This window comes from Talpa occidentalis, unplaced genomic scaffold (assembly GCF_014898055.3).
Source record: "Talpa occidentalis isolate TD23 unplaced genomic scaffold, MPIMG_talOcc4v2.1 talOcc4.14, whole genome shotgun sequence".
Lineage (NCBI taxonomy): Eukaryota > Metazoa > Chordata > Mammalia > Eulipotyphla > Talpidae > Talpa > Talpa occidentalis.
The window spans coordinates 2099769-2111402 of NW_023601433.1; positions in this window are offsets into that span (position 1 = coordinate 2099769).

The window sequence follows — 11634 nt, forward strand, 5'->3', positions numbered from 1 at the left end:
CTCTGAGTGCGCAGTTGGGCGACGCCAGCAACAAACAGCTCTTTGGGGCGCCAGGCCGGGCTCGGGGCTCCCTTCGGGGGTGGAGAGACAGGACGAGACCCCGTCCCTGCAGAGGCCTCCGGCGCCTTTCCCTCGGAGGGCGGCTGCTGCTGCTCCCTGTCTGCTTTCTTCGGAGGCCAGGAGCGGAGGCCTCCCCGTCTTCCTTCTTCCCTCAGAGGTGGGCACTGGCTCCCCCTTGTTTGTCTCAGGTGCCGGGTCTCAGCTCGCGCGCCCCTGGCTTGTATCCTCTCTGGGGTGCCCCGCCCACACGTCTGATTGGGCCATTTCTCAATCCTGTGGCTGACTGGACCATTTAGCACCAATCAGCTCATAGCTCGCCCCTGATTGGTCCATTCCACGATCCAGAAGTTCACAGTTACATAAAGGGCTCTGGGGCGCACCTGCCACAGCCACGGTGACAGAGCCGCGGCCCCTGCCGGCTCCCGCCGCTGAGGTGCTGGGTTCGGGGAACAGCGTCCAAGGAAGGTTCCAGAGAAGGCGTGCCTCCCGCCTGTCCTTCCCCAGCTCGATGTCCCGGCAACTTTCCTGGACCCCAGGGGGCTTGGAGGGTCTCCAAGCACGGGCTTCCCCTCAGTTTACAGCCTGGGGTCTGACCTCCCCAAGCGCTGTGAGCGGCCGGCGGCTGGGCCCAGGCAGCAGGCTCTGGGCTGGGCAGACTGGGCGGAGTCACTGCGGGCCTGGGTGTCTCGCATCCGCCACCTGTGCTGTTCATGGGTCTGGGGGGCAACGTGAAGACCCCTTCACGGCCTGCCCCTTCACCCAGGGTTGGACATCTGGCTCGGCCCTGGCCTCCCGTCATGCCCTGGTCACCCCCTGGCTGCCGCCCTGTCACCCCCCACCCCGCCCCAGCCTGGCCATGGGCGAGGCTCCGGCCTGTGCCCTCTGAGGCCCAAGTCCGAGAGGACGAGGAGCCACCTCAGAGGCCACCGCGGCCTCTCCCTGAACTGTCCTTCCTTGGCCGCTGTGACTTTGGGCCTCTGTTACCTGCGACCGCAGGTTGATCCTGGAAGACACACAGCAGAGTCGAGAGCGGCCCCGCACCTGCCTGTGCAGGGGGCTGGACTGGACCGCACCTGGGCTTGCCTGGGAAGGGCAGGCTTGGGCGCGGGGGCAGGGCAGGAGGGCCCAGCCCTGCCCTTGGCCTCCGCACCCCAGGCGACTTGCCCCCAGGAGCCACCGCTGCACCCGAGCCTTGGCGTGTGGGCGCCTCTGCCCCAACACTGGCCTCCGCTCACCCCCTCGGGAAGCCCCCCATGGCTCCCTGCCTGCCCCGAGTCACGTCCAGGTCAGCCCCGCCTGCAGTGTGCCTGCTTCCAGCTTCATGGATGGGGAGCCAGGAGCTGACACCGGGGCCAAGCCGGCAGGCACCCCAGGCCTTGAGGGCCCCCTGCACCCCCACCCATTTTCCCTCAATGCTAACTCACCAAAGCTTCCAGGTTCTCAGCCCAGCTGCGCCCGGGGGGCACCAGGGCCTTGGTAAAAGGGAGGCCCGTGCCCCTCCCCCGGCTGGAGCAGGGACACCCCACCCAGCCGTGCTCCCGAACCTGCGCCTCTGCCTCTGGAAGGCTGGCTTCCCCCCACCCCACACCTCGCAAGGCTCTGCGTGGGTCCTAGCTTGGAAATAATCACTGCAAATCGGATCTCTACGCGCCTCCTCCCACATGCGCCTCTCAGCTCTGCACGTTGGCAAATACCAAACCACCTGTGTGAAAATATTTGCCCTCGCTCCCACACTGCTCCTCATTCCAAGTCTCTTGTCTCATGCCGCCTGGGAAGGGTGGACAGCAGATCTAATTACGACCTTACTGACACCTGATGTCCCTGTAGGGTCCGCCAGACTCCCAGCCGGAGACGGGAGGTAGCCGGGGAGCCGGTGGGGACCTGCTGGGCTCCCTGAACTCAGAAGGAACAGGTAGGGAAGGCCTGGCAAGGACCGGTTCACGCAGCAAGGGCCGCAGCCTGGCTGGAGGTGGGGGTTTCTAGAACTCAGCAGGGGCTGAATCCATCACTCCCCAGACCCTCTACTCAGGAGGGCGTGGCATGTCCCTCTGGCGTGTGGTTCCCAGGAGGGTGCCTGGCAAGGGCTGGGGACCTGGGGTGCACTGGCATGTAGGGGTGATGCTGCCAGAATCCTGGTTGTCACAGGACACCCCACAATAGTTATCGGCCCCGAGCGTCAAAGGGGCTGAGGCTGAGACCCCGATTAGGCGGGACGCCCCCCGCTCCTGGGTCCACTAGAGCCGCGAACCATCTGCCATTTCTCTGGCAGTGTTCTGGGTGTTGAACTGATGTGAACCTTTACATCAGCTCAGCTATAAGCCTTTTACAAAAGCTCATCTAAAAAAGGTGAATTCACAGCTGGGAGATGCAAGCGAAGGCAGAAGACTGTGTGATAGCGTCACCCGGATTCTAGCCGAAGGCAAGAGACAAGGAACTTTGTGAGGCAGGGACTTCACAGATAGAATCTATGATTTCCGAACAAGACATGACTGTCCTAAGTCTTAAATGCCATGCAAAATAGCGCTCATATAAACAACAATAAAACAAACGCTGCAAAAATAAAAAGGAAAACAAATCGAGGCAGAGCAACCAGGAGAGACACCCAGGGGTGTCAGTAGGGCTCCCCGAAACTGACGTGGCTGTTACTGACAATGGAAAGAACTGTACACCCTAAAAACCAAAAATTCAGTTTTTCAAGGGCCTATGGAACTTTTAAAAAAAAAAGATTTATATATTCATGCGTACAAGAACTGGGGTACAGGCCAGAGGTGTGGGGAGTGAGAGACAGAGCAGGGAGCAGAACAGGCAGACTGACGAAGTACACGGCTGAGGGGAGCAGTGGGCAGACAGGAGAGGTCTGCTGCGCCGTGTGGGTAGCTCCCTGGCCGGGGACTGAACTCGTGCTGCAGAGGCTGTGGACAGCTTGATAGTGCAGAGACTAAACCCTGCGCCCTCAATGATGCGACTTTTCATCAAGGCTGAATGAAAACCCACCGTCACCTAAAGAGGAACAGGAAACAGACTTATTTGTCAAGTAAGATGGCTATAAAAAAAAAAAAACCTTAAAAAAATAAATGATTCCGAGCCCGCGCTCTGCTTTATAGGGAATATGTCGCGGGACAGAGCCTGCGTGGGGAACGCAGCCCGTTGAAGGCCGACGCCCCGCGTCAGCTGCGGAGGCTTCAGGCCCGCCGGGCGCCGGCTTCCACCCGGTGGACAGACACGGTCCCTTCTGGACTGACTGGTGATCTAGCCCGTGTCGTCATCATCAACATAGCGGCCAACCCCTACATTACTAGAACATTCGGGGAACGCTTCCTGTGGCTGGAGCGCGAAGTCTCCCCAAGCAAGGCCAGAAAGACACCACCGACCCAGAGCGGACCCCGCGCAGCCCCGAGCTGATTTACAGAGACCCGGGACAGTGCCCCGGCCTGGCCAGGAGCGGGCGGCAGGGCTTCGGCAGGTGGCCGGGCAAGGGTGGAGCGAGGGCGGGCTCCCCGGAGACCTGCCAGCCGGGACAGGGACGCGCTTGAGCGCCCTTCATGCTTCTTTCCTTCTCTTTCAAAATAGCCCCCCGCCCCATGGCGACCGGGAGGAGGAGGAGTGGTGGGAAGACCCCGACGCTGGGATTTCTTCGGGGACCTTGCTGACGTTCGGGCAAGTGGCTCCCCAGGGCCGCTGCCCAGAGTAGCCCGCGCCCTGCCTGGCTCAGCCGGCAGCGCCTTTTGGCACAGGCGCGGCTGCCGCCACTTTGCTCCAGGAGCCGTGACACTCCCCGCCACCTGGGTCCAGGTGGGCACCCCAAGGTGGGCAGCCGGTGCTCACAACTGGTTTCCGGGGGGGCCGCAAGCTCCCAAGTAGCAAGTCCACGCGGTTTTGGCGCCGGCGGGAGTGGGGGCGCGGGAGAGCCCGCCTGGGGTTGTGGGAGGCGGGGGCGGAAGGTGGGTTCGAAAGTTTTCAGTCTCGCGTTGGTGCCAGGGGGTGAGATGTGCGGGGCCTGCAGTGTCGTGGGAAAGGGCTGGGGCACAGACCTGGCGGTCAGGTGTCTGCATCTCTGCAGGGGCTGACAGGGAAGCAGAGTCTACCTTTTTGCAGAAACCTGCCAGGGCAAGGCGGTGAGAGGCTGCGATCGTGAGGAGGCACAGATGTAGCAGGGGCGAGCCTGAGCGCCCCCGAGGCTTACCACCCTGCTTTCGCCCGACCCTCCTGTTTGGCTCCACGGAGACGCCCAGGCTCTGCAAGGGAGGTCGTCGCTCGCGGCCGGAGCCCTCAGCGTCAGCACCTCAGACAGCGCCCCAGCCCCCCCCCCCGTGAGGGGGGTGGGGGTGGGGGTGGGGGCGCCGCAGCCCAGCTCCCTGGGCAGAGCCCTGGGCGTCTGAGGTCCTGGGCTCGCCCCCCGCAGCCGGCCTTCCTTTGTGCCCAAAGTGGCCACATATGGCCGCCCCCTCCGCGAGAAAACTCCATTTCTCGCTTTTACTGCTCCCCGCGCTGCGGAAGGAAGAGGCCGCGGGCAGGATAAAGCACCCCTCCGTGAGCCCCCAGCTGCAGCGAGCACCTCTTGGGTTCCTAAGGCTTATTGTGCACTCACCCAGCGCGGGGCTGAGCGAAGCGCCCCAGCCACAGAGCAGCAGTGGCCGCCACACCGCCCAGCTGCGGACGCCCGTGCTCTGTCGGGCACCTCTCCACTGGGACAGTCTGGGCGTCGCGGTGCCGCCGGTCGCGTGAGCTCAGGGGACAAGGCACGCGTTCCAGCTTCAGGTTCCGGGTCTGTGAACCAGGATAACAATGCTTCCTTTGCAGAGGGTGGGGGAGCGCGGTCAAAGAGACCCCCAAACTCAGGTTGTGCGTGGGCAGAGGGCAGGCGACGGGGGCAGTTGGAGGGCTGGCATGGGCTGCCCATTGCCAGTGCCCTCAGCAGGGCCGGGCCGGAGGCAGAGATGACCCGGCAGGCGTCCCGGACGGTCTCACTTGGCTCATGAGTGCAGGACACTGCGGCCTGGTGTTGGCCGCGACTCCGGCCAGCGCTGTGCAGAGGCGGGGCAGGCCCGTACGCTGGGGGACAGCGCTGTACGGTGCCGTGCGGTGCGGGGGAGCCTCCATTCAGGGCAATGGTGCTTTCCCCAACTACTCGGCTACCTGACAGCAGAGCTGGACAGAGCCCAGGCCCTGGCCTCTGCCCGGGTCCTCCCCTGACGGCATTGCCAGGTGCTCAGGCCGGGAGCGGCACACGTAGGCGAGCGCTGCACACATCAGGCTGAACCGCGCAAAGCCGATTTTTTTACTTCTAGAAACAGCGATTTCCTATGGGTCAATGTAAAAATGTTCCACAGTAGCCTCTTTCATTACGTTTAAATAAATCCACAGATCTCTCAGTCTGTCAAGTTCACACATATCAGAGAGTATTTGAGAAACAGAGGCGGAGCAAGACTCAGGCTAAGCCAGAAGCTGGGTGGGCACGGAGCAGGCACGGCCCGAGGTCCGCGGACCTGCCAGCCGCTGGGCGCAGGCAGTCGCCCCGCCTGGGGGCCGGGAGCTGCTCGAGCTGGCAGGAGCCTGTGGCCCCGGCTTCGGCGCAGTTGATCACTGGGGCGGATGTGAGGAGGCCAGAGGCAAATGCAGGCCCAAAGGCCCACCACGAGCTAGACAAGCAGCTTGGCTGGAGCCCAGTGCCAGGTGGCTGGGGAGGGCGGCACCCGCTGTCTCTGTGTGGCTACAGACGCCACAGCTTCAAGTAGATCCACCTGTTCTGTTCCCCACTCTGTTCCTGGGGAGTCCCTCTCATCCCCCACCTCTGGTCTGCACCCTAACTCTTGTATGCATAAATAAATAAATCTTTTTTAAAAAACGACGCAGCTTCAAGCTCACAAAGCGGGATCTGTGGCCATCAGCTCTTTGGGCCCCAAGAAACAGGTTGCAGTGGGTGGGTGAAAAGGGCAGAGCCTGGCCGGTGCCACCCCCGCTGTGTGCCCGCGAGGACTGTTGCCCAGGCTCGAGGCCGCGAGAGTGGCCGGGCCGTGAGGTCGGCAGTGAGCACCCACCTTCAACACGCCAATCAGACATTCCAAAGTGCCACCCTGGGCAGGGACACTGGCCACATTCCCTCCTAACCCCCCCCCGGGGCTGCCCACCACTGCTGGGGGTCCACGCAGAGGATGGAGAGGTGCAGCCGGAGAGTTAGAGGCTCGTCCCCGACGCTAACCTGTCTATTCGATCAACATGGCCCTCTCCGTTTCAAAGACTTTGTAACTTTGTGGAAAAATTGAAAAGTAATCAAAGGGCTTCCAGACAGAGGTGGTGCCCCCATCGTCAGAGAAAGTGTGAGCTCATCTTGGGGTGCTGGGGGTGTGTCAAGTCTGCACCCTGGGAAAGTGTGGGGGTGCCAGCGCAGTGATGGGATGGGGGGTGCGTGCCCGGGAAGGACCCGTGGGGCAGCACCACCCCCTGCAGGGTGCCCAGGGGACCAGTGCCAGTGTCCCCCCCCCCCAGCACTGCACCAGGCCCTGAAGCTGCAGGAACTGGGGGGCACACTAGTGGGTGAGGAGGGTTACAGGATGCCCGGGAGGTGCCGCTTCCACGTCACCAAGGCCACGCGAGACACAGCGTGACAAGCGCACACCAGCTGTGAATATGCACACAACAGCGGGAACCAGTCCGGGGCGGGGAGGGTACGACGGGCGCCCTGGGCCTGTGAAATGCTCCGCTTCCTTGCTGAGAGTGGGAGCTGGCGAGCGGCGGCCATCGGCGCTGGCGGGTTCCGGGTAGCAGGCTGAGGGCGTCTCTTCTCACCCTCTCTAGTTTTCTTTTTCTTTTTTTTTTTTTTAATTTATTTATTTACGCATACAAGAGCTGGGGTGCAGGCCAGAGGTGTGGGGGAGGGTGAGAGGATCCACCAGAGACAGAGTGGGGAGCAGAACAGGCAGACTGACTGAAATCCACTGCCGAGGGGAGCAGCGGGGAGACAGGAGAGGTCTGCCGCGCCATGTGGGTAGCCCCCTGGCCGGTACTGAATTTGTGCTGCAGAGGCTGCGGACAGCTTCATGGTGCGGTGCTTAACCCCTTGCGCCACCAGGGGGGCCCTCTCTGTAGTTTTCTGTTTTGAAATTTTCAAAAGCAAAGTACATGAAAGACCGGGGCTCCACCGGCCACTCCTTCCACGGCTGCTGTGATGATGTGCCCGGGAGAGTCTCCGCAGAGTGAAAGCCCCAAACAGATGCCGGGGGCGCAGATAATCTCTTTGCTCTTGATTTTATTAAGCTCCATTTCCAAAGTTCAGGCTGTCTGACAGCGCTGGGTTTTGGGCAGAGGGGCTGCAAAGGCCCCTGCTGGCCTCCCTGCTGGCCTTATTCTGGAGCCTGGGGTCAGAGCACAGCAGCAAACCAGGGGGTGCGCAGCAGGCGGCGGGGGCAGGCCTGTGAGGAGGCAGCTCCCCACCGCTCAGGGGGGCCTTGCTTCCCTGGGGGGTGGCCCCGGGTGCCTGAAGGTGGCGGGTCCTGCGGTCCTCCCGAGGGTGCCCACGTTGTGGTGGATGTGAGCAGAGCCCAGGGATGCCGGGCCGGTGCCACAGAGACGGCTGCGCCCCACACCGCCACAGGGGCCCCTGGTCCCCTCAGCCCAGCTCTGCTCCTGGAGACGCGCCCCTCCACTGGCCTGTGCCCGCGGGCATTTGCGAGTGTTCCGGGAGGGGTGGTCACGTGACCGCTGGTCTCGCCAATCTGGGTGCCAGTGACGCCCAGACCGGTCAAGAGGGAAATCGGTGCACGCGGTGACCGCTCTGGCCTGGCCTGGGGAAGGACAGTGGCGCCGAGGCCCGGGACGGTGAGCCCCATGTGCTGCGGGAAGAGGAGGCGCGGACCCCATCCCTCTGCTTGTCCAGCGGGGGCCGCAGTCACCTTCAGCGTGGGGGGGTGCTCGGTCCGCAGGGCTCCTCCAGCGCGCAACCCTGCCCGTGGTCGCCCCTGCACCAGCTGCCACCCGGCAGAGCCACGGCGCCTGGTGAGCTCCGGTGCGCGGCCCCCGCCGCCTCCAGCCCAGCCTCCAGCCCCAGCCCCAGCCTCCAGCCCAGCCTCCAGCCCCAGCCCAGCCTCCAGCCCCAGCCTCCAGCCCCAGCCTCAGCCTCCAGCCCAGCCTCCAGCCCCAGCCTCAGCCTCCAGCCCCAGCCTAGCCTCCAGCCCAGCCTCCAGCCCAGCCTCCAGCCCCAGCCTCTAGCCCCAGCCTCCAGCCCCAGCCCAGCCTCCAGCCCAGCCTCCAGCCCCAGCCTCCAGCCCCAGCCCAGCCTCCAGCCCCAGCCTCTAGCCCCAGCCTCCAGCCCCAGCCCAGCCTCGAGCCCCAGCCCAGCCTCCAGCCCCAGCCTCCAGCCCCAGGCCCAGCCTCCAGCCCCAGCCTCCAGCCCCAGCCCCAGCCCCAGCCCCAGCCTCCAGCCCCACCCTAGCCTCCAGCCCCAGCCCAGCCTCCAGCCCCAGCCTCTAGCCCCAGCCTCCAGCCCCAGCCTCCAGCCCCAGCCCCAGCCTCCAGCCCCAGCCTCCAGCCCCAGCCTCCAGCCCCAGCCTCAGCCTCCAGCCCCAGCCCCAGCCCCAGCCCAGCCTCCAGCCCCAGCCTCCAGCCCCAGCCCCAGCCCCAGCCTCCAGCCCCAGCCCCAGCCTCCAGCCCCAGCCCCAGCCCCAGCCTCAGCCTCCAGCCCCAGCCCCAGCCCCAGCCTCAGCCCCAGCCTCCAGCCCCACCCTAGCCTCCAGCCCCAGCCTCCAGCCCCAGCCCCAGCCTCCAGCCCCAGCCTCAGCCTCCAGCCCCAGCCCCAGCCCCAGCCCAGCCTCCAGCCCCAGCCCAGCCTCCAGCCCCAGCCCCAGCCCCAGCCCCAGCCCCAGCCTCCAGCCCCAGCCTCCAGCCCCAGCCCCAGCCCCAGCCCCAGCCCCAGCCCAGCCTCCAGCCCCAGCCTCCAGCCCCAGCCCCAGCCTCCAGCCCCAGCCTCCAGCCCCAGCCCCAGCCCCAGCCCCAGCCTCCAGCCCCAGCCTCAGCCTCCAGCCCAGCCCCAGCCCCAGCCCAGCCTCCAGCCCCAGCCCAGCCTCCAGCCCCAGCCCCAGCCCCAGCCCCAGCCCCAGCCTCCAGCCCCAGCCCCAGCCCCAGCCCCAGCCTCCAGCCCCAGCCCCAGCCCAGCCTCCAGCCCCAGCCTCCAGCCCCAGCCCCAGCCTCCAGCCCCAGCCTCCAGCCCCAGCCCCAGCCCCAGCCCCAGCCCCAGCCCAGCCTCCAGCCCCAGCCCCAGCCCAGCCCAGCCTCCAGCCCCAGCCCCAGCCCCAGCCCCAGCCCCAGCCTCCAGCCCCAGCCTCCAGCCCCAGCCCCAGCCCCAGCCCCAGCCCCAGCCTCCAGCCCCAGCCCCAGCCCCAGCCCCAGCCCCAGCCTCCAGCCCCAGCCCCAGCCCAGCCTCCAGCCCCAGCCTCCAGCCCCAGCCCCAGCCTCCAGCCCCAGCCCCAGCCCCAGCCCCAGCCCCAGCCCGCACCTCCACGGCGCGCCCCGCCCCGCCCCGCCCCGCCCGCCCCGCCCGCCCGGGTGCGCGCAGTGCCCGCCCCGCGCCCTGCCCGCCTGCGCCCCGGGCGGCGGCGATGGAGCGGCCGCGCCAGGCCCCCCGCCGCCCGCCGCCCGGCCCGCGCCGCTGACCCCCCGAGGCCGTGCCGCGGAGGCGCCGCGCGACGCGAGGGCCGAGCCGGGGCCGCCCGGGTCGGGTCGGGCCGGGCCGGGCCGCCCTGAGCCCGCGCCATGCCCGCCGGGGCCCGCGGCCCGCCGCGCGCGAGGAGCCGGGGTGCCCGGGCCGCGGCCGGGCGCGCGCCGCGCAGGTGAGGCCGACGCGCCCCGGGGGCCGGGGCCGGGGCCGGGCCGGAGCGCGGCTCGGGGCGGCCCGGGCGGCGGGGCGCGCGGGGGAGCGGGCGGCGGCGGCCCCGCAGGTAACTTCGCGCGCGGGGCGGGGCGGGGGGCGCGCGGGGCGGGCGCGGTGGGGGGGGGGGTGCCCGCGCCGCGGGGGGTGCCCCGGGCTGCAGCTGCGCGGCCGGGACCCTCGCGGGGGGAGCGGGGCGGGGCGGGCCGGGAAATGCGCTAAGGGCCGCGGGCAGCCCCGCCGCAGCTGCGGCCTCGAGGCGGCGCGTGGGGGGTTCACTCTGCGCGCCTGGGGCCGGCACGAGAGCCCGAGCCGGAGCCCTAGGGGGCCGCGGGGCGAACCCGGGATGTGCCAGCCTGTGCCCCAGCTCCTGCTAGGCCCTCAGGCGCCGGCGCTGCGAGGGGTGGCGGCTCCCGGACTTCACCGCCACAGGCAGAGCCAGGGGGCCCTCCCGCCGCCCCACTCGGAGCACCCACTTCTCCAGCCTCCGCGTGGCTGCCCCGGCGGCTGCTGCCGGCGGGGCCTGTCCCCGGGGCCCTGGCCTGGAAGGTCAGCTCGGGCTCCGGCCAGGCTGGTGGCGGGAGGGCTGGCGGCTGCTCTCAGGAATCCCTTGGGTGGGATTGAGCGGCATTTGGAGAAGACCTTGGAGGAGGAACCCAGCCTGTTGGAGGCCGGCGGGAGCCCAGCCTCGGCTGGTGGCCACCACCCTCCCCCGGGGCTGGGCTGAGGCTTCGGGGCTAGGCCGGCTGGACCTCAGGCCTGGCTGGACCTCAGGCCTGGCTGAGAGTTGCCTGCAGGAGAGGTCAGGCACAGAGGTCAGGCGCCCCTCCTGGGCGCCCCCCCGCATGGCGGGGCCCTGCCCTCGCTGCAGGGCGCTCTGGGGGCTCCAGGCCAGCTGGCAGCAGCTGTTTTGGCACCACTGAAATAAGAGACTGGGGCTGCGGGGGGCTGGGGGGCTGGAGAGAGCGAGCTTCTTCCTGAGGGAGAGGAGCAGGAGAGGCAGCGGTCGCCGCCCAGGTAGAGGTTTCCTCAGTTCCTGGAGCCTGGAGGGAAAACCCTAAATGTCTGGAAAATAGAAGCTGTTTTTCTCGCGTGTCTGCAAGGTTTCTGCAGACCTGGGACTGAAAATAAACGTCCGTTACTGGGGAGAGGAGACCGCAGCACCTCTGCGTTTCCGAGGCGCGAGGTGCGGACGTGTGCGTGGCAGGGACACGCAGAGACAAAGGTGTCCCTGTCCGTGGTGCGCTCACGCGGAGGTGACGTGTGTAGCGCCTCTTGTCGCGGCCGAGGCTGCAGGCAAAGGCGACGTGGCTTTCCAGCTCTGGACACCACGGGGTCTTAGCCCTGCTCCCCCTCCCCACCCTCGGGCCAACACCTGCAGATGTGGCGGGGCCTGGAAGGCAGACGGCAGGCCTGAGGCTCCAGGGGCTCCAGGGGCCGCTGCACCCCCAGCTGACGCGAGGGACCTCCTTTGCCTCCTCTGTGGGTGACAGCGGTGCTCCACACGGACAGGACCACGTCCATGCTGCTCACGTCTGGAAAGGAGTGTGTGACTGGGGCCCCGACCGCATGCTGTAGGGGGGCCGGCCATGCGTGTGCACAGGTGGACTCCCGGTGTGAACGAACTGTGACAGAATCAGGTGCAGAGAGTGGAGAAAGTCCTTGTTTCCCAACAAAACACACAAAATCACGGCTCCCCCGAGAGCTGTACCCTC